Genomic DNA, 24572 nt, shown 5'->3' with positions numbered 1-24572 from the left:
AATACCTAATTATGTATTATAATTTCCTCAGAATTAAATATATTTTTGTACCTTCACATAAAGAAACTTTTTTTTTTTCAAACATACAAACATACGAGGCCTCTGTCACATCAATCACACTTAGCAGCTGCTGATTTACTCATCTGTCACCTTCACTCTGACATTCACAGATCTGTTCAACTCAAACATTCCACATATGAAGTTTTATATATATATATATATATATATATATTTAACCCAAAATTGTTGTATCCCAATTTATTAATGCGCATTGCCATATCAATTGAATATCTTTATATTTCTTTGAATATTCCCCAAGTACATATTATATAATATGAGAGTAAGTCACTGGAATTTCAGACACTTGAAAAAACTCTTGTCTTAGATTCTTTTTTCACTGGCTGCCCGGTCTTAAGTTACATCAGTTGAAAATAGAATGAATGGGATCCTATACTATGAGCTCAAAGTTCAAAGGCCGCAGCTGTCACACGTCATGCTGTAAAGCTACTTTAATTTGCACGAACACTTCATGCACAGAAAATATTAGCAACACAAAAGAATTAATAAGTATTACATATATATTATAGTTCAACTAGATATATTGTTATTATTTTAAAATGTTATACACATAAAGTCATGCAATTTTTTCACTTCCTGTGTGAATAAAGAAATAAATCCATTTTAAAGTTCTTTGATCAAATCCTGCTTTGGAAAGAAAACTCTAAGGAAATATAAGAAAATAAAATTAAATATCAAATTCATACAGAAACAGAATTATTTAAATATATTATACATATATTGGTTGGTTCTAATGTAATTCAAAATATTGCTACTTAAATTTATATATATGAAGCTCTAATTTATTAATTAATATATATATATATATATTTTATAAACGTATATATAAATACAATTATACGCAATCTCCACTTAGACAAGTGTATATATATATATATATATATATATATATATATATATATATGAACTATTAGAAACTATGTAACTACAATTTTACTGTTTAAGATTATAAATAAATATTGAGACATTGTATTACATTTTGATACAACATTATAATTACAGTTTTTCCTTAGCCACTCCCTAAACCAAATCTTCTGTCTCTCTCAAATATCTCCAGGAACGCCCTATTTAGGAAAGACATTTTTCTATCCTTCAAAACCTCAGAGAACTGCCTGTTCTTCTGTCCACATTCCATGACGTCACTGTGAGGTGAGTTGGTCGTCTCACCTGTCTCTGTCCATCAGTTTCAGCCATTTTCCTTTTTAGAGAATCACAGTTCTGACTGAGAATTAACTCATTCTGTGGAGAGATGGATCTTTGCACTGGCTAATATGGCTTATAACATATATGAAATCTTCTGCGTATTTGATAGAGTTCACTATGGGGATGACTCAGTCTAGGAGAGTTTGATATTGGCTTTTGGTAAGATTTTACCTTTCCTGGTTTTATAAATTTAGCTTGATTTATTTTCTTTTCACGATTCTCATGTTTTCTAACAAAATCCAGCATCTGCGCACATTCAAATAATGAATTTTTTTGTGATGCCATAACTTGGGAAACTGAATTTAGGAATTTGAATTTTTGTACAAAAGTTGTTATCATATGTTGTACTTTTCCATTTTTGATGAGAGCTTTGTACAGCCGCTCAAATATGGACATGAATGTATATGTACATTCCTTCCTACCAATCCTTAGTTTCTGCAGATCTTCTATGTTGGGAAAATCCTTTGTGACACAATAAATCAAATATCTTAATCTGTCCGAATCATTTTCCCATCCATTAGGAGAGTCATTTTCACAGGGCATTAAATGTAAATGTCTGGACAATGTCACAGGAATCCATATTTTAAATAATTGATTCCTCTCCTCATTGGATAAATCAAACTTATCAGAGAAGCTCTCAAATGTCTCTGAATTTCTACAGGCATGGATTTTGACATCATATTTTGGCATGATTTTGTATAATTTCAGCAATTTTTTCCTCATTTTAATTTGGAGTTGAGCCTGGGTAATTCCAGAATTCTCTGATATTTTTAGTGGCTCTTGTACGTCCGTTCCTCCTACGTCACTCACGTCTCCTCCCACATCACCTAGTATGTCGGTTTCTCGTATGTCAGTCATGTCTCCTCCCATGTCAGGTTTCTGTATGTCCGTCTCTTGGTCAGACCCAAGGTCACCTTCAGTTGCAGACACGTGTTTAACTTCTTGTTAATTTTCCACATTACAGTCAGAATCAGTATCACCGTCTGACACTTCTACACTATTTTCCTGCTTAGAAATCTCTAACACAAGACTATGAAAAAAATCTACCAAATGTAGAATATTTCTCAATTTCTGTTTGTCTCTATTTACCAATTTAGAAGTTAACTGTAAATTCTGCAATTCACATTCTTTGTATAAACTGAGCCACAAAACTTCTATGTCATCTCCTACATTAACTTTGAAATTAATATTACTTTGTTTAGCAAAAGAAGAAATTATATCCATATTTTGCTTACCTTAAGATTCCTTGGCTTCTCTTTATCAGCACGTCCTGTCTTCAGTTCGTCTGATTCTTTTCCTGTGTGATTCTGTTCCTTGTTAGTACCTCTGCTTCCTGTCTTTCCTCAGTCTGTAGGTCCTTTCTGCTTCTCGTGACAAACTAGTGAATTTACTGACACGTGAACAACAGCTGTTCAGCTCGTCAGGACTCCCCCCTTGTTCACGGAAGAAATTCACTTACTTAATTTAAAAAACAAAAAAACAGGACTGGCTGGCTCACCATTGTAAAATAATACTCTTCCTGTATTATTTTTTTCTACTGAGGACTTCTCAAAGTATCAATATCACGATATTCTAATAAAAAAATGTATCTATTTATTCTTGGATTGTCCATTAAAAAGAATCAGATTGCAGCAGGTACATACAATAATTATTTATAAAGTAGTTGTCCATTTGTCCATAATTAGCTTAATTGTTGAGATTCACCCATCTTTCCTTGGATCCTGGCTGGTAAATCATGTCTTTGTCCAGCATGTCTCCAGGCCTACATGTCATCTGCTTCTCAGCATGAAGATTCTGTGTCTTGTGGGTTGGGCAGAGCAAGAGAGCCCCCCCTGTCTGTAACATGGGCTTTTATAGCCAGTCGTATGGACACCTGTTCAACATATGGTAGTGAACCAAAAATACACACACAAATAGCGCATGTCAACTACACACGATGGCTGAGGCATAGAACTCAGAAAAATGATTATCGATTAACATTTCAAATGAATTTCCATAATTAACCATTTAAAAGAGACCGCCTGGGAATGCCAGGTGCTGTAGGCTTTTGCTTTTTCCTTCCTTCCACCAGCAGGGGGCACTCTCTTCTATGCCTTTTTTCCATTCCCTTTCACAAGTGCACACATTCATTCTCTTTTCTTTTTTTCATTTGCTTTCTCTCTTGCGCTATTTCATCTCTGCAAAATACCAACATCCTTCTGATCACCCTGGGCCTCCAGCATTGTTGCTTATTTACTTTTAATACTAGGCTCCTTTTCACCAGAACCAGCGTCTCCCGGGTGGCTGGAGGAAAACACCGGTAACCCCAAGCAGAAGACCTTTGCAGGCAACACGACCCTCCCCCCTGAAGAGCAGCTCAAAGTCACTGGCAACCATCTCACCCTCTTCCTTCATTCACCCCTGGACGTCTCGCTCCGCCCCCAAGTTACGGGTCCAGCTTGCTCTTTCTGTCACATTACCGCGATGAAGGGTTTAGCCTGCAGGAGACCCTGCGCCGAGCCATTTTTGAAGACAGCTGATGCGGCGGGTGAATCACTGCTAAACAAACCACACCTGTAGGGACGGCACAGCCTTTGCATGGACCCTTCGGAGCCCGCCCCGTCACGGCCAGATTGCTCGCCACCAAGCGATCCTGAGAAAGGCTGGCCGGGCGATGGATCGAGCAGTGTCTACTGGCCATACCACCTTGGATACGCCCGATCTCGTCTGATCTCGGAAGCAAAGCAGGGCTGGGCTCAGACAGTACTTGAATGGGAGACCTTCTGGGAACACCGGGTGCTGTAGACCATTTTGATGACGTTTTGCCCTACTGCCCAGCTCGGCTAGCATGGAACGGCGCCTTGCCAGATACCGACCTTAAGTAACTTAAATGATGGAAGCCCCAAGGCCTCTGAGCCAGTTGGCAGCTAAGTACGCTACCCCGCCGCCTTCACGCAGGCCTGACACCGAGCTCCTTGTCACGGCTAGGAGTGCTTATTGACTCCGTAGCACGCCGTGTGGAAATAATGGCGTTAAAAGCACCCGGGGCCGTGAAGGGGCCATGCTTTCAGCAGGTGCCCAGGGAAGGTTTTGGATGCCGGCCGCCTAGCAAGGGCCCGCAGAAGTAACATGTATCTCTGCAAAGAAGCTTGTGTAACCAAGCCAGACGGCTGCCAAAGAGCTTACCTCAGTGCAAGGAAGGCAAGGAAGGTGCGGAAGGAATTGGGGGGGGGGGTCATTCCTGATAGGGCCCTGAAATCAAAAAACAGGCAGGAGAGTCTGATGCATGGTGACGGAGAGGTTGTAGGGGCAGATAGGGGGTGTTGTCACATGCGAGCATGTGTGCATGCTGGCTTGTGTGTGAGAGTGCGCTTCCTAGGTGTGGTGCGCTGCAGACAGTCAAAGGGATTGTTCCCTTTCATTAAAAGTTAATCCCCGGCTGCAGCCTATTAGAAAGCAACTAACCGCGCTCTACTCACCCTGAACATGCCCAATCTCGTCTCATCTTGAAAGCTAAGCAGGGTTGGGCCTCATTAGTACTGGGATGGGAGACCGCCTGGGAATACCAGGTGCTGTAGGCTTTTGCTTTTTCCTTCCTTCCACCAGCAGGGGGCACTCTCTTCTATGCCTTTTTTCCATTCCCTTTCACAAGTGCACACATTCATTCTCTTTTCTTTTTTTCATTTGCTTTCTCTCTTGCGCTATTTCATCTCTGCAAAATACCAGCATCCTTCTGATCACCCTGGGCCTCCAGCATTGTTGCTTCTTTACTTTTAATGCTAGGCTCCTTTTCACCAGGACCAGCGTCTCCCGCGTTGCTGGAGGCAACCACCGGTAACCCCAAGCACAAGACCTTTGCAGGCAACACGGCTATGAGTGCTTATTGACTCCGCAGCTCGCCGTGTGGAAATGATGGCGTTAAAAGCACCCGGGGCCGTGAAGGGGCCAGGCTTTCAGCAGGTGCCCCGGGAAGGTTTTGGATGCCGGCCGCCTAGCGAGGGCCAGCAGAAGTAACATGTTTCTCTGCAAAGAATCTTTTGTAACCAAGCCAGACGGCTGACAAAGAGCTAACCTCAGTGCAAGGAAGTTGCGGAAGGAATTGGGGAGTTTAGGGGGTGATTCCTGCTAGGGCCCTGAAATCATAAAACAGGCAGGAGAGTCTGACGCATGGTGACGGAGAGGTTGTAGGGGCAGATAGTGGGTGTTGTCACGTGCGAGCACGTGTGCATGCTGGCTTTTGTGTAAGAGGGCGCTTCCTAGGTGTGGCGCGCTGCAGACAGTCAAAGGGATTGTTCCCTTTCATTAAAAGTTAATCCCCGGCTGCAGGCTATTAGAAAGCAACTAACCGCGCTATACTCAACCTACCCGGGTCTACCGGTGAGTCTCGCCTCTGCTCCCGGCCTGTGGCATTGGCCGTGAAGCTGACGTTCTGTCTACAGCGCTGCAGCCGATCAGTGAGCTCAGCGGCTCTGAGAGGGGCATTTTGTCTACAAGACCTTTTAAGGAAGCCAGCAAAAAAATTGAAGAGAAGGGAAAGCACAAAAGAACCTGGTCTTGCCGAGCACTGGAAAGGGCAGCCGGCAGCCAGACGTCATAGTAGAAAAGCAGCAAGTGAGAGGCTTGTCTCTGCCTACGGCCAAACCACCCTGAACACGCCTGATCTCATCTGATCTTGGAAGCTAAGCATGGTTGGGACTGGTTAGTACTTGGATGGGAGACTGTAAAATAAAACTCTTCCTGTATTTTTTTTTTCTACTGAGGAGTTCTCAAAGTATCAATATCACGATATTCTTATAAAAAAATGTATCTATTTATTCTTGGATTGTCCATTAAAAAGAATCAGATTGCAGCAGGTACATACAATAATTAGTTATAAAGTTATTGTCCATTTGTCCATGATTAGCTTAATTGTTTAATTGTTGAGATTCACCCATCTTTCCTTGGATCCTGGCTGGTAAATCATGTCTTTGTCCAGCATGTGTCCAAGCCTACATGTCATCTGCTTCTCAGCATGAAGATTCTGTGTCTTTTGGGGTGGGCAGAGCAAGAGAGCCCCCTCTTTCTGTACCATGGGCTTTTATTGCCAGTCGTATGGACACCTGTTCTACATATGGTAGTGAACCAAAAATACACACACAAATAGCGCATGTCAACTAGACACGATGGCTGAGGCATAGAACTCAGAAAAATGATTATCGATTAACATTCCAAATGAATTTCCATAATTAACCATTTAACATTTCCCCCTTTTTGAGAATAAAAGGACTTTAACTGAAAAATCTCAAAAGAAGATACATTCATCAATCATTTTTTCTTTCCTTCTTCCTTGGCAATATCATTAAATTTCCATAATAATAATAATAGTAAAAATAGTATCAATATCGGATTATTGTTATATAATGATGTGAATTCATGTTATGGTAAGCCGTGACTAATATTCATTTAATATGTATAATTATACTTCCCTATATCTAAATTGAAGCAATCGCGGGTTCAATCGTCATCATCTGATGTCATCGGGTCGTCGTCTCGTCTTCTTCTTGGTTCTTTTATAACACAGTCTTTAGATGAAAACTCCTTTGAAATAAATTACAGCATGTAGATATTGTACAGTCCATAATTGTGCTCATTATTGTTCAGTCCATAAACTGTACTCTTTATTAGAAAGATCATGTGTGTCAGTTGATAAGAAAACAAAGTCCATGGATGAAATGTAGCTTTAATATCTGTGCAGTGTCACCTGGACTTACGTTGGATCGTCTTTGGAATCTTCCGTGTGTCCGCACTGGTCTCGTGTCACTTTTGGAACAGATGTGACGTCTTTGGTCAGTAAAGCAAGGGTTAACTTGACACTTTCCTGCTTTATATAGCACCATAACCAGTACTCAGTCCTTTATATACAGGACACATATGCCAGGTATTACCTGTTCACCAGCTTTCATTGAAGCGTTGCAGGTGATAAGAAACCAATGGAACGTGATGAAACTTGAAAACAACACAGTACATATAGGATCACCGTCCTCTGCCGTCCTGGTGATCAGTGGTGTGAATTGTATTGTATGTAATGGACACAGTCTATTATAACACTCAGCATTCACACCTGTTACCTTCTGAGATGTCAGGATATCAGTTGCTTCTTCTTGTAACTTTTGAGAATCTCTTTGATTTATAAAAATTAAGAGTCTTTATTAAGATAGAATTCATAATTGCGATGTCTTGATTGAAGTCTTCATTCCCTAATCTGATACCAAATCTGGCAGTTTTTCCTAACCTATAATATCACAGCGTACCATAGCAATCAGTAATATCCATCTAATTATTATCAAAATATTAAAATAAATTATGTTTGGAATAATAAACAATAATAGATAATAATTCATTATCAATCAAGTTCTCCACATGATAGAACATTTTTATGTCATAGGTGTAATTACCTTTTCCAACCCATAGGTGTCAGTGTATTTTGAAAAAACAAGTTTTTATATCTTTATTAAACCAATAATATCAAAGAATGTATACTCCTGAACCAAAATGAATAAATATATGAATGTATGAATGAATGAATGAATGAATGAATAAATAAATGAATGAATGAATTGTTGTGTTTACTCAGAAAATGTAAACATTTTTTTCCTTAGCAAAATATATTTAATGAAGCAATAATCTTGTATTAGACATTACTTTATTAAATAGTAATGTGTTTTCTCACTTGAGATATTGAACTCAAATAAAATCAAATGAGAATTAAAAAATGAAAAAATAGAAAAATAAGAAGTATAAAGTAAGAATAAAATTTTAAAAATGAAAAATAAAATTAAGAGTAAAAATAAGAATAAAAATAAAAATAAGGCCTTTAAATTTTAATAACAAATGCAGAGTAATTATATTCTCCATAAAAAATACCCTTATATCTCCATTATTTGGATGATTTCATATTTGTCATAACCTTGTACCACCAAAAAATATTAAATTATGCAACTTTGCATGTAATACCCTTCTTAATTATACCATAGTACCTTATTATTATTTCTTCTTTATTAAAATGTGTGGAAAATAAGTATTGATCAAAAGTGATTATGTAATCAGGATCAAAAACACATTTTCCCCCTTAATACCAAAAATATTATTTTATAAAATTTATGTATATATCAGAACCAAATTAAAAATAATTATTCTTCTAGAAATATTGTGCATAAATTTCATATCGATGAGTAGCATAGATTTGACTAAAGAGAGGTGTGTACCTATTTAGGTAACCATTAAAAATAATTTTATAGTTATTCAAGAATATTATCATGTGGAAAATTATTCTAAATATAAATTTGCTTTGTAAACCATTTTGATGTGTGGTTGCCCTTATCCACTATTAGTTAAATCAAGAAATAATAATTATTAAAGAAATATAGAAATATATATGTAGATAATACCTAATTATGTATTATAATTTCCTCAGAATTAAATATATTTTTGTACCTTCACATAAAGAAACTTTTTTTTTTTCAAACATACAAACATACGAGGCCTCTGTCACATCAATCACACTTAGCAGCTGCTGATTTACTCATCTGTCACCTTCACTCTGACATTCACAGATCTGTTCAACTCAAACATTCCACATATGAAGTTTTATATATATATATATATATATATATATATTTAACCCAAAATTGTTGTATCCCAATTTATTAATGCGCATTGCCATATCAATTGAATATCTTTATATTTCTTTGAATATTCCCCAAGTACATATTATATAATATGAGAGTAAGTCACTGGAATTTCAGACACTTGAAAAAACTCTTGTCTTAGATTCTTTTTTCACTGGCTGCCCGGTCTTAAGTTACATCAGTTGAAAATAGAATGAATGGGATCCTATACTATGAGCTCAAAGTTCAAAGGCCGCAGCTGTCACACGTCATGCTGTAAAGCTACTTTAATTTGCACGAACACTTCATGCACAGAAAATATTAGCAACACAAAAGAATTAATAAGTATTACATATATATTATAGTTCAACTAGATATATTGTTATTATTTTAAAATGTTATACACATAAAGTCATGCAATTTTTTCACTTCCTGTGTGAATAAAGAAATAAATCCATTTTAAAGTTCTTTGATCAAATCCTGCTTTGGAAAGAAAACTCTAAGGAAATATAAGAAAATAAAATTAAATATCAAATTCATACAGAAACAGAATTATTTAAATATATTATACATATATTGGTTGGTTCTAATGTACTTCAAAATATTGCTACTTAAATTTATATATATGAAGCTCTAATTTATTAATTAATATATATATATATATATTTTATAAACGTATATATAAATACAATTATACGCAATCTCCACTTAGACAAGTGTATATATATATATATATATATATATATATATATATATATATATATATGAACTATTAGAAACTATGTAACTACAATTTTACTGTTTAAGATTATAAATAAATATTGAGACATTGTATTACATTTTGATACAACATTATAATTACAGTTTTTCCTTAGCCACTCCCTAAACCAAATCTTCTGTCTCTCTCAAATATCTCCAGGAACGCCCTATTTAGGAAAGACATTTTTCTATCCTTCAAAACCTCAGAGAACTGCCTGTTCTTCTGTCCACATTCCATGACGTCACTGTGAGGTGAGTTGGTCGTCTCACCTGTCTCTGTCCATCAGTTTCAGCCATTTTCCTTTTTAGAGAATCACAGTTCTGACTGAGAATTAACTCATTCTGTGGAGAGATGGATCTTTGCACTGGCTAATATGGCTTATAACATATATGAAATCTTCTGCGTATTTGATAGAGTTCACTATGGGGATGACTCAGTCTAGGAGAGTTTGATATTGGCTTTTGGTAAGATTTTACCTTTCCTGGTTTTATAAATTTAGCTTGATTTATTTTCTTTTCACGATTCTCATGTTTTCTAACAAAATCCAGCATCTGCGCACATTCAAATAATGAATTTTTTTGTGATGCCATAACTTGGGAAACTGAATTTAGGAATTTGAATTTTTGTACAAAAGTTGTTATCATATGTTGTACTTTTCCATTTTTGATGAGAGCTTTGTACAGCCGCTCAAATATGGACATGAATGTATATGTACATTCCTTCCTACCAATCCTTAGTTTCTGCAGATCTTCTATGTTGGGAAAATCCTTTGTGACACAATAAATCAAATATCTTAATCTGTCCGAATCATTTTCCCATCCATTAGGAGAGTCATTTTCACAGGGCATTAAATGTAAATGTCTGGACAATGTCACAGGAATCCATATTTTAAATAATTGATTCCTCTCCTCATTGGATAAATCAAACTTATCAGAGAAGCTCTCAAATGTCTCTGAATTTCTACAGGCATGGATTTTGACATCATATTTTGGCATGATTTTGTATAATTTCAGCAATTTTTTCCTCATTTTAATTTGGAGTTGAGCCTGGGTAATTCCAGAATTCTCTGATATTTTTAGTGGCTCTTGTACGTCCGTTCCTCCTACGTCACTCACGTCTCCTCCCACATCACCTAGTATGTCGGTTTCTCGTATGTCAGTCATGTCTCCTCCCATGTCAGGTTTCTGTATGTCCGTCTCTTGGTCAGACCCAAGGTCACCTTCAGTTGCAGACACGTGTTTAACTTCTTGTTAATTTTCCACATTACAGTCAGAATCAGTATCACCGTCTGACACTTCTACACTATTTTCCTGCTTAGAAATCTCTAACACAAGACTATGAAAAAAATCTACCAAATGTAGAATATTTCTCAATTTCTGTTTGTCTCTATTTACCAATTTAGAAGTTAACTGTAAATTCTGCAATTCACATTCTTTGTATAAACTGAGCCACAAAACTTCTATGTCATCTCCTACATTAACTTTGAAATTAATATTACTTTGTTTAGCAAAAGAAGAAATTATATCCATATTTTGCTTACCTTAAGATTCCTTGGCTTCTCTTTATCAGCACGTCCTGTCTTCAGTTCGTCTGATTCTTTTCCTGTGTGATTCTGTTCCTTGTTAGTACCTCTGCTTCCTGTCTTTCCTCAGTCTGTAGGTCCTTTCTGCTTCTCGTGACAAACTAGTGAATTTACTGACACGTGAACAACAGCTGTTCAGCTCGTCAGGACTCCCCCCTTGTTCACGGAAGAAATTCACTTACTTAATTTAAAAAACAAAAAAACAGGACTGGCTGGCTCACCATTGTAAAATAATACTCTTCCTGTATTATTTTTTTCTACTGAGGACTTCTCAAAGTATCAATATCACGATATTCTAATAAAAAAATGTATCTATTTATTCTTGGATTGTCCATTAAAAAGAATCAGATTGCAGCAGGTACATACAATAATTATTTATAAAGTAGTTGTCCATTTGTCCATAATTAGCTTAATTGTTGAGATTCACCCATCTTTCCTTGGATCCTGGCTGGTAAATCATGTCTTTGTCCAGCATGTCTCCAGGCCTACATGTCATCTGCTTCTCAGCATGAAGATTCTGTGTCTTGTGGGTTGGGCAGAGCAAGAGAGCCCCCCCTGTCTGTAACATGGGCTTTTATAGCCAGTCGTATGGACACCTGTTCAACATATGGTAGTGAACCAAAAATACACACACAAATAGCGCATGTCAACTACACACGATGGCTGAGGCATAGAACTCAGAAAAATGATTATCGATTAACATTTCAAATGAATTTCCATAATTAACCATTTAAAAGAGACCGCCTGGGAATGCCAGGTGCTGTAGGCTTTTGCTTTTTCCTTCCTTCCACCAGCAGGGGGCACTCTCTTCTATGCCTTTTTTCCATTCCCTTTCACAAGTGCACACATTCATTCTCTTTTCTTTTTTTCATTTGCTTTCTCTCTTGCGCTATTTCATCTCTGCAAAATACCAACATCCTTCTGATCACCCTGGGCCTCCAGCATTGTTGCTTATTTACTTTTAATACTAGGCTCCTTTTCACCAGAACCAGCGTCTCCCGGGTGGCTGGAGGAAAACACCGGTAACCCCAAGCAGAAGACCTTTGCAGGCAACACGACCCTCCCCCCTGAAGAGCAGCTCAAAGTCACTGGCAACCATCTCACCCTCTTCCTTCATTCACCCCTGGACGTCTCGCTCCGCCCCCAAGTTACGGGTCCAGCTTGCTCTTTCTGTCACATTACCGCGATGAAGGGTTTAGCCTGCAGGAGACCCTGCGCCGAGCCATTTTTGAAGACAGCTGATGCGGCGGGTGAATCACTGCTAAACAAACCACACCTGTAGGGACGGCACAGCCTTTGCATGGACCCTTCGGAGCCCGCCCCGTCACGGCCAGATTGCTCGCCACCAAGCGATCCTGAGAAAGGCTGGCCGGGCGATGGATCGAGCAGTGTCTACTGGCCATACCACCTTGGATACGCCCGATCTCGTCTGATCTCGGAAGCAAAGCAGGGCTGGGCTCAGACAGTACTTGAATGGGAGACCTTCTGGGAACACCGGGTGCTGTAGACCATTTTGATGACGTTTTGCCCTACTGCCCAGCTCGGCTAGCATGGAACGGCGCCTTGCCGGATACCGACCTTGAGTAACTTAAATGATGGAAGCCCCAAGGCCTCTGAGCCAGTTGGCAGCTAAGTACGCTACCCCGCCGCCTTCACGCAGGCCTGACACCGAGCTCCTTGTCACGGCTAGGAGTGCTTATTGACTCCGTAGCACGCCGTGTGGAAATAATGGCGTTAAAAGCACCCGGGGCCGTGAAGGGGCCATGCTTTCAGCAGGTGCCCAGGGAAGGTTTTGGATGCCGGCCGCCTAGCAAGGGCCCGCAGAAGTAACATGTATCTCTGCAAAGAAGCTTGTGTAACCAAGCCAGACGGCTGCCAAAGAGCTTACCTCAGTGCAAGGAAGGCAAGGAAGGTGCGGAAGGAATTGGGGGGGGGGGTCATTCCTGATAGGGCCCTGAAATCAAAAAACAGGCAGGAGAGTCTGATGCATGGTGACGGAGAGGTTGTAGGGGCAGATAGGGGGTGTTGTCACATGCGAGCATGTGTGCATGCTGGCTTGTGTGTGAGAGTGCGCTTCCTAGGTGTGGTGCGCTGCAGACAGTCAAAGGGATTGTTCCCTTTCATTAAAAGTTAATCCCCGGCTGCAGCCTATTAGAAAGCAACTAACCGCGCTCTACTCACCCTGAACATGCCCAATCTCGTCTCATCTTGAAAGCTAAGCAGGGTTGGGCCTCATTAGTACTTGGATGGGAGACCGCCTGGGAATACCAGGTGCTGTAGGCTTTTGCTTTTTCCTTCCTTCCACCAGCAGGGGGCACTCTCTTCTATGCCTTTTTTCCATTCCCTTTCACAAGTGCACACATTCATTCTCTTTTCTTTTTTTCATTTGCTTTCTCTCTTGCGCTATTTCATCTCTGCAAAATACCAGCATCCTTCTGATCACCCTGGGCCTCCAGCATTGTTGCTTCTTTACTTTTAATGCTAGGCTCCTTTTCACCAGGACCAGCGTCTCCCGCGTTGCTGGAGGCAACCACCGGTAACCCCAAGCACAAGACCTTTGCAGGCAACACGGCTATGAGTGCTTATTGACTCCGCAGCTCGCCGTGTGGAAATGATGGCGTTAAAAGCACCCGGGGCCGTGAAGGGGCCAGGCTTTCAGCAGGTGCCCCGGGAAGGTTTTGGATGCCGGCCGCCTAGCGAGGGCCAGCAGAAGTAACATGTTTCTCTGCAAAGAATCTTTTGTAACCAAGCCAGATGGCTGACAAAGAGCTAACCTCAGTGCAAGGAAGTTGCGGAAGGAATTGGGGAGGGTAGGGGGTGATTCCTGCTAGGGCCCTGAAATCATAAAACAGGCAGGAGAGTCTGACGCATGGTGACGGAGAGGTTGTAGGGGCAGATAGTGGGTGTTGTCACGTGCGAGCACGTGTGCATGCTGGCTTTTGTGTAAGAGGGCGCTTCCTAGGTGTGGCGCGCTGCAGACAGTCAAAGGGATTGTTCCCTTTCATTAAAAGTTAATCCCCGGCTGCAGGCTATTAGAAAGCAACTAACCGCGCTCTACTCAACCTACCCGGGTCTACCGGTGAGTCTCGCCTCTGCTCCCGGCCTGTGGCATTGGCCGTGAAGCTGACGTTCTGTCTACAGCGCTGCAGCCGATCAGTGAGCTCAGCGGCTCTGAGAGGGGCATTTTGTCTACAAGACCTTTTAAGGAAGCCAGCAAAAAAATTGAAGAGAAGGGAAAGCACAAAAGAACCTGGTCTTGCCGAGCACTGGAAAGGGCAGCCGGCAGCCAGACGTCATAGTAGAAAAGCAGCAAGTGAGAGGCTTGTCTCTGCCTACGGCCAAACCACCCTGAACACGCCCGATCTCATCTGATCTTGGAAGCTAAGCATGGTTGGGACTGGTTAGTACTTGGATGGGAGACTGTAAAATAAAACTCTTCCTGTATTTTTTTTTTCTACTGAGGACTTCTCAAAGTATCAATATCACGATATTCTTATAAAAAAATGTATCTATTTATTCTTGGATTGTCCATTAAAAAGAATCAGATTGCAGCAGGTACATACAATAATTAGTTATAAAGTTATTGTCCATTTGTCCATGATTAGCTTAATTGTTTAATTGTTGAGATTCACCCATCTTTCCTTGGATCCTGGCTGGTAAATCATGTCTTTGTCCAGCATGTGTCCAAGCCTACATGTCATCTGCTTCTCAGCATGAAGATTCTGTGTCTTTTGGGGTGGGCAGAGCAAGAGAGCCCCCTCTTTCTGTACCATGGGCTTTTATTGCCAGTCGTATGGACACCTGTTCTACATATGGTAGTGAACCAAAAATACACACACAAATAGCGCATGTCAACTAGACACGATGGCTGAGGCATAGAACTCAGAAAAATGATTATCGATTAACATTCCAAATGAATTTCCATAATTAACCATTTAACATTTCCCCCTTTTTGAGAATAAAAGGACTTTAACTGAAAAATCTCAAAAGAAGATACATTCATCAATCATTTTTTCTTTCCTTCTTCCTTGGCAATATCATTAAATTTCCATAATAATAATAATAGTAATAATAGTATCAATATCGCATTATTGTTATATAATGATGTGAATTCATGTTATGGTAAGCCGTGACTAATATTCATTTAATATGTATAATTATACTTCCCTATATCTAAATTGAAGCAATCGCGGGTTCAATCGTCATCATCTGATGTCATCGGGTCGTCGTCTCGTCTTCTTCTTGGTTCTTTTATAACACAGTCTTTAGATGAAAACTCCTTTGAAATAAATTACAGCATGTAGATATTGTACAGTTCATAATTGTGCTCATTATTGTTCAGTCCATAAACTGTACTCTTTATTAGAAAGATCATGTGTGTCAGTTGATAAGAAAACAAAGTCCATGGATGAAATGTAGCTTTAATATCTGTGCAGTGTCACCTGGACTTACGTTGGATCGTCTTTGGAATCTTCCGTGTGTCCGCACTGGTCTCGTGTCACTTTTGGAACAGATGTGACGTCTTTGGTCAGTAAAGCAAGGGTTAACTTGACACTTTCCTGCTTTATATAGCACCATAACCAGTACTCAGTCCTTTATATACAGGACACATATGCCAGGTATTACCTGTTCACCAGCTTTCATTGAAGCGTTGCAGGTGATAAGAAACCAATGGAACGTGATGAAACTTGAAAACAACACAGTACATATAGGATCACCGTCCTCTGCCGTCCTGGTGATCAGTGGTGTGAATTGTATTGTATGTAATGGACACAGTCTATTATAACACTCAGCATTCACACCTGTTACCTTCTGAGATGTCAGGATATCAGTTGCTTCTTCTTGTAACTTTTGAGAATCTCTTTGATTTATAAAAATTAAGAGTCTTTATTAAGATAGAATTCATAATTGCGATGTCTTGATTGAAGTCTTCATTCCCTAATCTGATACCAAATCTGGCAGTTTTTCCTAACCTATAATATCACAGCGTACCATAGCAATCAGTAATATCCATCTAATTATTATCAAAATATTAAAATAAATTATGTTTGGAATAATAAACAATAATAGATAATAATTCATTATCAATCAAGTTCTCCACATGATAGAACATTTTTATGTCATAGGTGTAATTACCTTTTCCAACCCATAGGTGTCAGTGTATTTTGAAAAAACAAGTTTTTATATCTTTATTAAACCAATAATATCAAAGAATGTATACTCCTGAACCAAAATGAATAAATATATGAATGTATGAATGAATGAATGAATGAATGAATGAATAAATAAATGAATGAATGAATTGTTGTGTTTACTCAGAAAATGTAAACATTTTTTTCCTTAGCAATATATATTTAATGAAGCAATAATCTTGTATTAGACATTACTTTATTAAATAGTAATGTGTTTTCTCAATTGAGATATTGAACTCAAATAAAATCAAATGAGAATTAAAAAATGAAAAAATAGAAAAATAAGAAGTATAAAGTAAGAATAAAATTTTAAAAATGAAAAATAAAATTAAGAGTAAAAATAAGAATAAAAATAAAAATAAGGCCTTTAAATTTTAATAACAAATGCAGAGTAATTATATTCTCCATAAAAAATACCCTTATATCTCCATTATTTGGATGATTTCATATTTGTCATAACCTTGTACCACCAAAAAATATTAAATTATGCAACTTTGCATGTAATACCCTTCTTAATTATACCATAGTACCTTATTATTATTTCTTCTTTATTAAAATGTGTGGAAAATAAGTATTGATCAAAAGTGATTATGTAATCAGGATCAAAAACACATTTTCCCCCTTAATACCAAAAATATTATTTTATAAAATTTATGTATATATCAGAACCAAATTAAAAATAATTATTCTTCTAGAAATATTGTGCATAAATTTCATATCGATGAGTAGCATAGATTTGACTAAAGAGATGTGTGTACCTATTTAGGTAACCATTAAAAATAATATTATAGTTATTCAAGAATATTATCATGTGGAAAATTATTCTAAATATAAATTTGCTTTGTAAACCATTTTGATGTGTGGTTGCCCTTATCCACTATTAGTTAAATCAAGAAATAATAATTATTAAAGAAATATAGAAATATATATATGTAGATAATACCTAATTATGTATTATAATTTCCTCAGAATTAAATATATTTTTGTACCTTCACATAAAGAAACATTTTTTTTTTTCAAACATACAAACATACGAGGCCTCTGTCACATCAATCACACTTAGCAGCTGCTGATTTACTCATCTGTCACCTTCACTCTGATATTCACAGATCTGTTCAACTCAAACATTCCACATATGAAGTTTTAGATATATATATATATATATATATTTAACCCAAAATTGTTGTATCCCAATTTATTAATGCGCATTGCCATATCAATTGAATATCTTTATATTTCTTTGACTATTCCCAAAGTACATATTATATATTATGAGAGTAAGTCACTGGAATTTCAGACACTTGAAAAAACTCTTGTCTTAGATTCTTTTTTCACTGGCTGTCCGGTCTTAAGTTACATCAGTTGAAAATAGAATGAATGGGATCCTATACTATTAGCTCAAAGTTCAAAGGCCGCAGCTGTCACACGTCATGCTGTAAAGCTACTTTAATTTGCACGAACACTTCATGCACAGAAAATATTAGCAACACAAAAGAATTAATAAGTATTACATATATATTATAGTTCAACTAGATATATTGTTATTATTTTAAAATGTTATACACATAAAATCATGCAATTTTTTCACTTCCTGTGTGAATAAAAAAATAAATCCATTTTAGAGTTCTTTGATCAAATCCTGCTTTGGAATGAAAACTCTAAGGAAATATAAGAAAATAAAATTAAATATCAAATTCATACAGAAACAGAATTATTTAAATATCTTATACATATATTGGTTGGTTCTAATGTAATTCAAAATATTGCTTCTTAAATTTATATATATGAAGTTCTAATTTATTAATTAATATATATATATATATCTTATAAACGTATATATAAATACAATTATACGCAATCTCTACTTAGACAAGTGTATATATATATATATATATATATATATATATATATATATATATGAACTATTAGAAACTATGTAACTACAATTTTACTGTATAAGATTATAAATAAATATTGAGACATTGTATTGCATTTTGATACAACATTATAATTACAGTTTATCCTTAGCCACTCCCTAAACCAAATCTTCTGTCTCTCTCAAATATCTTCAGGAACGCCCTATTTAGGAAAGACATTTTTCTATCCTTCAAAACCTCAGAGAACTGCCTGTTCTTCTGTACACATTCCATGACGTCACTGTGAGTTGGTCGTCTCACCTGTCTCTGTCCATCAGTTTCAGCCATTTTCCCTTTTATAGAATCACAGTTCTGACTGAGAATTAACTCATTCTGTGGAGAGATGGATCTTTGCACTGGCTGATATGGGTTATAAGATATATGTAATCTTCTGCGTATTTGATAGAGTTCACTATGGGGATCACTCAGTCTAGGAGAGTTTGATTTTGGCTTTTGGTAAGATTTTACCTTTCCTGGTTTTATAAATTTAGCTTGATTTATTTTCTTTTCACGATTCTCATGTTTTCTAACAAAATCCAGCATCTGCGCTCATTCAAATAATGAGTTTTTTTGTGATGCCATAACTTGGGAAACTGAATTTAGGAATTTGAATTTTTGTGCAAAAGTTGTTATCATATGTTGTACTTTTCCATTTTTGATGAGAGCTTTGTACAACCGTTCAAATATGGACATGAATGTATATGTACATTCCTTCCTACCAATCCTTAGTTTCTGCAGATCTTCTATGTTGGGAAAATCCTTTGTGACACAATAAATCAAATATCTTAATCTGTCCGAATCATTTTCCCATCCATTAGGAGAGTCATTTTCACAGGGCATTAAATGTAAACGTCTGGACAATGTCACAGGAATCCATATTTTAAATAATTGATTCCTCTCCTCATTGGATAAATCAAACTTATCAGAGAAGCTCTCAAATGTCTCTGAATTTCTACAGGCATGGATTTTGACATCATATTTTGGCATGATTTTGTATAATTTCAGCAAATTTTTCCTCATTTTAATTTGGAGTTGAGCCTGGGTAATTCCAGAATTCTCTGATATTTTTAGTGGCTCTTGTATGTCCGTTCCTCCTACGTCACTCACGTCTCCTCCCACATCACCTAGTATGTCGGTTTCTCGTATGTCAGTCATGTCTCCTCCCATGTCAGGTTTCTGTATGTCCGTCTCTTGGTCAGACCCAAGGTCACCTTCAGTTACAGACACGTGTCTTACTTCTTGTTCATTTTCCACATTACAGTCTGAATCAGTATCACCGTCTGACACTTCTACACTATTTTCCTGCTTAGAAATCTCTAACACAAGACTATGAAAAAAATCTACCAAATGTAGAATATTTCTCAATTTCTGTTTGTCTCTATTTACCAATTTAGAAGTTAACTGTAAATTCTGCAATTCACAATCTTTGTAAAAACTGAGCCACAAAACTTCTTTGTCATCTCCTACATTAACTTTGAAATTAATATTACTTTGTTTAGCAAAAGAAGAAATTATATCCATATTTTGCTTACCTTAAGATTCCTTGGCTTCTCTTTATCAGCACGTCCTGTCTTCAGTTCGTCTGATTCTTTTCCTGTGTGATTCTGTTCCTTGTTAGTACCTCTGCTTCCTGTCTTTCCTCAGTCTGTAGGTCCTTTCTGCTTCTCGTGACAAACTAGTGAATTTACTGACACGTGAACAACAGCTGTTCAGCTCGTCAGGACTCCCCCCTTGTTCACGGAAGAAATTCACTTACTTAATTTAAAAAACAAAAAAACAGGACTGGCTGGCTCACCATTGTAAAATAATACTCTTCCTGTATTATTTTTTTCTACTGAGGACTTCTCAAAGTATCAATATCACGATATTCTTATAAAAAATGTATCTATTTATTCTTGGATTGTCCATTAAAAAGAATCAGATTGCAGCAGGTACATACAATAATTAGTTATAAAGTAATTGTCCATTTGTCCATAATTAGCTTAATTGTTGAGATTCACCCATCTTTCCTTGGATCCTGGCTGGTAAATCATGTCTTTGTCCAGCATTTGTCCATGCCTACATGTCATCTGCTTCTCAGCATGAAGATTCTGTGTCTTGTGGGGTGGGCAGAGCAAGAGAGCCCCCCCTTTCTGTACCATGGGCTTTTATAGCCAGTCGTATGGACACCTGTTCTACATATGGTAGTGAACCAAAAATACACACACAAATAGCGCATGTCAAATAGACACGATGGCTGAGGCATAGAACTCAGAAAAATCATTATCGATTAACATTCCAAATGAATTTCCATAATTAACCAATTAACAGAGACCGCCTGGGAATGCCAGGTGCTGTAGGCTTTTGCTTTTTCCTTCCTTCCACCAGCAGGGGGCACTCTCTTCTATGCCTTTTTTCCATTCCCTTTCACAAGTGCACACATTCATTCTCTTTTCTTTTTTTCATTTGCTTTCTCTCTTGCGCTATTTCATCTCTGCAAAATACCAGCATCCTTCTGATCACCGTGGGCCTCCAGCATTGTTGCTTATTTACTTTTAATACTAGGCTCCTTTTCACCAGGACCAGCGTCTCCCGGGTGGCTGGAGGCAACCACCGGTAACCCCAAGCAGAAGACCGTTGCAGGCAACACGACCCTCCCCCCTGAAGAGCAGCTCAAAGTCACTGGCAACCATCTCACCCTCTTCCTTCCTTCACCCCTGGATGTCTCGCTCCGCCCCCAAGTTATGGGTCCAGCTTGCTCTTTCTGTCATATTACCGCGATGAAGGGTTTAGCCTGCAGGAGACCCTGCGCCGAGCCATTTTTGAAGACACCTGATGCGGCGGGTGAATCACTGCTAAACAAACCACACCTGTAGGGACGGCACAGCCTTTACATGGAACCTTCGGAGCCCGCCCCATCACGGCCAGATTGCTCGCCATCAAGCGATCCTGAGAAAGGCTGGCCGGGCGATGGATCGAGCAGCGTCTACTGGCCATACCACCTTGGATTCGCCCGATCTCGTCTGATCTCGGAAGCAAAGCAGGGCTGGGTTCGGACAGTACTTGAATGGGATACCTCCTGGGAACACCGGGTGCTGTAGACCATTTTGATGACATTTTGCTCTACTGCCCAGCTCGGCTAGCATGGAACGGCACCTTGCCGGACACTGACATTAAGTAACTTAGATGATGGAAGCCCCAAGGCCTCTGAGCCAGTTGGCAGCTAAGTACGCTACCCCGCCGCCCTTCACGCAAGCCTGACACCGAGCTCCTTGCCACGGCTAGGAGTGCTTATTGACTCCGCAGCTCGCCGTGTGAAAATGATGGCGTTAAAAGCACCCAGGGCCGTGAAGGGGCCAGGCTTTCAGCAGGTTCCCAGGGAAGGTTTTGGATGCTGGCCGCCTAGCGAGGGCCAGCAGAAGTAACATGGTTCTCTGCAAAGAAGTTTGCGTAACCAAGCCAGACGGCTGACAAAGAGCTAACCTCAGTCCAAGGAAGGCAAGGAAGGTGCGGAAGGAATTGGGGAGGGGCGGTGATTCCTGCTAGGGCCCTGAAATCATAAAACAGGCAGGAGAGTCTGACGCATGGTGACGGAGAGGTTGTAGGGACAGATAGGGGGTGTTGTCACGTGCGAGCATGTGTGCATGCTGGCTTGTGTGTGAGAGTGCGCTTCCTAGGTGTGGCGCGCTGCAGACAGTCAAAGGGATTGTTCCCTTTCGTTAAAAGTTAATCCCCGGCTGCAGCCTATTAGAAAGCCACTAACCGTGCTCTACTCATCCTACCCGGGTCTACCGGTGAGTCTCGCCTCTGCTCCCGGCCTGTGGCATTGGCCATGAAGCTGACGTTCCGTCGACAGCGCTGCAGCCGATCAGTGAGCTCAGCGGCTCTGAGTGGGGCGTTGTGTCTACAAGACCTTTTAAGGAAGCCAGCAAAAAAATTGAAGAGAAGGGAAAGCACAAAAGGACCTGGTCTTGCTGAGCACTGGAAAGGGCAGCCGGCAGCCAGACGTCAAAGTAGAAATGCAGCAAGTGAGAGGCTTGTCTCTGCCTACGGCCACACCACCCTGAACACACCGGATCTCATCTGATCTTGGAAGCTAAGCAGGGTCGAGCCTGGTTAGTACTTGGATGGGAGACTGTAAAATAATACTCTTCCTGTATTATTTTTTTCTACTGAGGACTTCTCAAAGTATCAATATCACGATATTCTTATAAAAAAATGTATCTATTTATTCTTGGATTGTCCATTAAAAAGAATCAGATTGCAGCAGGTACATACAATAATTAGTTATAAAGTAATTGTCCATTTGTCCATAATTAGCTTAATTGTTTAATTGTTGAGATTCACCCATCTTTCCTTGGATCCTGGCTGGTAAATCATGTCTTTGTCCAGCATGTGTCCAGGCCTACATGTCATCTGCTTCTCAGCATGAAGATTCTGTGTCTTGTGGGGTGGGCAGAGCAAGAGAGCCCCCCCTTTCTGTACCATGGGCTTTTATAGCCAGTCGTATGGACACCTGTTCTACATATGGTAGTGAACCAAAAATACACACACAAATAGCGCATGTCAACTAGACACGATGGCTGAGGCATAGAACTCAGAAAAATGATTATCGATTAACATTCCAAATGAATTTCCATAATTAACCATTTAACATTTCCCCCTTTTTTGAGAATAAATGGACTTTAACTGAAACTTCTCAAAAGAAGATACATTCATCAATCATTTTTTCTTTCCTTCTTCCTTGGCAATATCATTAAATTTCCATAATAATAATAATAGTAATAATAGTATTAATATCGGATTATTGTTATATAATGATGTGAATTCATGTTATGGTAAGCCGTGACTAATATTCATTTATATGTATAATTATACTTCCCTATATCTAAATTGAAGCAATCGCGGGTTCAATCGTCGTCATCTGATGTCATCGGGTCGTCGTCTCGTCTTCTTCTTGGTTCTTTTATAACACAGTCTTTAGATGAAAACTCTTTTGAAATAAATTACAGCATGTAGATATTGTACAGTCCATAATTGTGTTCATTATTGTTCAGTCCATAAACTGTACTCTTTATTAGAAAGATCATGTGTGTCAGTTGATAAGAAAACAAAGTCCATGGATGAAATGTAGCTTTAATATCTGTGCAGTGTCACCTGGACTTACGTTGGATCATTTTTGGAATCTTCCGTGTGTCTGCACTGGTCTCGTGTCACTTTTGGAATAGATGTGACGTCTTTGGTCAGTAAAGCAAGGGTTAACTTGACACTTCCCTGCTTTATATAGCACCATAACCAGTACTCAGTCCTTTATATACAAGACACATATGCCAGGTATTACCTGTTCACCAGCTTTCATTGAAGCGTTGCAGGTGATAAGAAACCACTAGAATGTGATGAAACTTGAACACAACACAGTACATATAGGATCATCATCCTCTGCCGTCCTGGTGATCAGTGGTGTGAATTGTATTGTATGTAATGGACACAGTCTATTATAACACTCAGCATTCACACCTGTTACCTTCTGAGACGTCCGGATATCAGTTGCTTCTTCTTGTAACTTTTGAGAATCTCTTTGATTTATAAAAATTAAAAGTCTTTATTAAGATAGAATTCATAATTGCGATGTCTTGATTGAAGTCTTCATTCCCTAATCTGATACCAAATCTGGCAGTTTTTCCTAACCTATAATATCACAGCGTACCATAGCAATCAGTAATATCCATCTAATTATTATCAAAATATTAAAATAAATTATGTTTGGAATAATAAACAATAATAGATAATAATTCATTATCAATCAAGTTCTCCATATGATAGAACATTTTTATGTCATAGGTGTAATTACCTTTTCCAACCCATAGGTGTCAGTGTATTTTGAAAAAACAAGTTTTTATATCTTTATTAAACCAATAATATCAAAGAATGTATACTCCTGAACCAAAATGAATAAATATATGAATGTATGAATGAATGAATGAATGAATAAATGAATGAATGAATTGTTGTGTTTACTCAGAAAATGTAAACATTTTTTTCCTTAGCAATATATATTTAATGAAGCAATACTCTTGTATTAGACATTACTTTATTAAATATTAATGTGTTTTCTCAATTGAGATATTGAACTCAAATAAAATCAAATGAGAATTAAAAAATTAAAAAAGAGAAAAATAAGAAGTATAAAGTAAGAATAAAATTTTAGAAATGAAAAATAAAATTAAGAGTAAAAAT

General features: G+C 38.3%; 3 pseudogenes; all 3 read left to right on the top strand.

The window, feature by feature from the left end:
* The first annotated feature begins 3948 nt into the window (after positions 1 to 3948).
* Positions 3949 to 4068, top strand: LOC141267776 (5S ribosomal RNA; annotated as a pseudogene).
* An 8570-nt stretch (positions 4069 to 12638) lies between these two features.
* LOC141267775 (5S ribosomal RNA) lies at positions 12639 to 12758 on the top strand (annotated as a pseudogene).
* Positions 12759 to 21319: 8561 nt separating this feature from the next.
* LOC141268150 (5S ribosomal RNA) lies at positions 21320 to 21439 on the top strand (annotated as a pseudogene).
* The last annotated feature ends 3133 nt before the right edge of the window (positions 21440 to 24572 follow it).

This window comes from Phyllobates terribilis, unplaced genomic scaffold (genome assembly GCF_046119375.1).
Source record: "Phyllobates terribilis strain yellow unplaced genomic scaffold, ASM4611937v1 Scaffold_4__5_contigs__length_816908805, whole genome shotgun sequence".
In the NCBI taxonomy this organism is placed as follows: Eukaryota; Metazoa; Chordata; class Amphibia; order Anura; family Dendrobatidae; genus Phyllobates; species Phyllobates terribilis.
Note: the sequence above shows the minus strand (reverse complement) of the source record. Positions and strands in the feature narration are given on the sequence as shown.